Source organism: Arachis hypogaea, chromosome 19 (assembly GCF_003086295.3).
Source record: "Arachis hypogaea cultivar Tifrunner chromosome 19, arahy.Tifrunner.gnm2.J5K5, whole genome shotgun sequence".
Classification (NCBI taxonomy): Eukaryota; Viridiplantae; Streptophyta; class Magnoliopsida; order Fabales; family Fabaceae; genus Arachis; species Arachis hypogaea.
Window position 1 is genome coordinate 57,851,393 of NC_092054.1, and position 2,249 is coordinate 57,853,641.

The 2,249-nt window shown below is 32.9% G+C and overlaps 1 non-coding gene across 1 annotated transcript; it reads right to left on the reverse strand.

Moving 5' to 3' along the window:
• Window positions 1-1,528: 1,528 nt before the first annotated feature.
• Window positions 1,529-1,636, reverse strand: LOC112780705 (small nucleolar RNA R71). The gene has a single exon (XR_003191523.1). It is a non-coding gene; the product is annotated as a small nucleolar RNA R71 (small nucleolar RNA).
• Between the last annotated feature and the right edge of the window lie 613 nt (window positions 1,637-2,249).

The following is a 2,249-nucleotide window of genomic DNA, read 5'->3' on the forward strand; positions in this document are numbered from 1 at the left end:
AAAAATTTCATGCATTGCATAATTTTCATGTTTTTCATAAAAATTTCAAAAAAAAAAAATATCTTTCCCTTTTTCTCTTATCAAATTCGAAAATTTGGATTGACTTTTTCAAAAATTTTTAAAATCTAATTGTTTCTCATGAGTCAAATCAAATTTTCAATTTGAAAATCTTATCTTTTTCAAAATCTCTTTCAAAAATCAAATCTTTTTCAAAATTCTTAGTTATTTTCGAAAATTCAAAAAAATATTTTTCAAAAATATTTTTCTTATTTTTATACAAAATTTTCGAAAATAACAATAGCAATTAATGTTTTGATTCAAAAATTTCAAGTTTGTTACTTACTTGTTAAGAAAGATTCAAACTTTAAGTTCTAGAATCATATCTTGTGATTTCTTGTGAATCAAGTCATTAATTGTGATTTTAAAAATCAAATCTTTTTCAAAGCTAATTCCTATCATATCTTTTCAAAAATATCTTCTTATCTTACCTTTTTCAAAAATTTGATTTCAAAATATCTTCTCTAACTTCCTAACTTGTTATCTTTTCAAATTTGTTTCAACTAACTAACTAACTTTTTGTTTGTTTCTTAACTTTTTCAAAACTACCTAACTAACTCTCTCTCTCTAATTTTCGAAAATATCTTCCCTCTTTTTCAAAAATTTCTTTTTAATTAACTAATTATTTTTATTTTTTATTTTTGATTTCAAAAATTTTCGAAAATTACTAACATTTTTCAAAAACCATTTTCGAAAATCACTAACTCTTTTTCAAAATAATTTTCGAAAATTATCCCTCCCCCATCTCATTCTATTTATTCATTCATATCCTAACATCTCATCTCACCTCTCTTCCATCCTCACAGTTGTGTTTCTTCCATTATATTACATTCTTTGTCTCCCCATCTTCTTCCACTCACACAGGAATCCCTATACTGTGGTATAAAGGATCTCCATTATTATTATTATTATTTTTCTGTGCCTTCTTCTTTGTCATATGAGCAGGAGCAAGGATAAGAACATTCTTGTGGAAGCAGATCCAGAACCTGAAAGGACTCTGAAGAGAAAATTAAGAGAAGCTAAAATACAACAATCCAGAGAAAACCTTTCAGAAATTTTCGAACAGGAAGAGGAGATGGCAGCCGAAAATAATAATAATGTAAGGAAGATGCTTGGTGACTTTACTGCACCTAATTCCAATTTACATGGAAGAAGCATCTCCATTCCTGCCATTGGAGCAAACAACTTTGAGCTGAAACCTCAATTAGTTTTTCTGATGCAGCAGAACTGCAAGTTTCATGGACTTCCATCTGAAGATCCTTTTCAGTTCTTAACTGAATTCTTGCAGATATGTGATACTGTTAAGACTAATAGAGTAGATCCTGAAGTCTACAGGCTCATGCTTTTCCCTTTTGCTGTAAGAGACAGAGCTAGATTATGGTTGGATTCTCAACCCAAAGATAGCTTGAACTCTTGGGATAAGCTGGTCACGACTTTCTTAGCCAAGTACTTTCCTCCTCAAAAGGTGAGCAAGCTTAGAGCTGATGTTCAAACCTTCAGACAGAAAGAAGGTGAATCCCTCTATGAAGCTTGGGAAAGATACAAACAGTTGACCAAAAAGTGTCCTTCTGACATGCTTTCAGAATGGACCATCCTGGATATATTCTATGATGGTTTATCTGAGCTATCAAAAATGTCACTGGACACTTCTGCAGGTGGATCCATTCACCTAAAGAAAACGCCTGCAGAAGCTCAAGAACTCATTGACATGGTTGCTAATAACCAGTTCATGTACACTTCTGAAAGGAATCCTGTGAGTAATGGGACGCCTATGAAGAAGGGAGTTCTTGAGGTTGATACTCTGAATGCCATATTGGCTCAGAATAAAATATTGACTCAGCAAGTCAATATGATCTCTCAGAGTCTGCATGGAATGCAAGCTGCATCCAACAGTACTCAAGAGGCATCTTCTGAAGAAGAAGCTTATGATCCTGAGAACCCTGCAATAGCAGAGGTAAATTACTTAGGTGAACCTTATGGAAACACCTATAACTCAACATGGAGAAATCATCCAAATTTCTCATGGAAGGATCAAAAGCCCCAACAAGGCTTTAATAATGGTGGAAGAAACAGGTTTAGCAATAGCAAGCCTTTTCCATCATCAACTCAGCAACAGACAGAGAACTCTGAACAAAATGCTTCTAATTTAGCAAATCTAGTCTCTGATCTATCTAAGGCCACTGTAAGTTTCA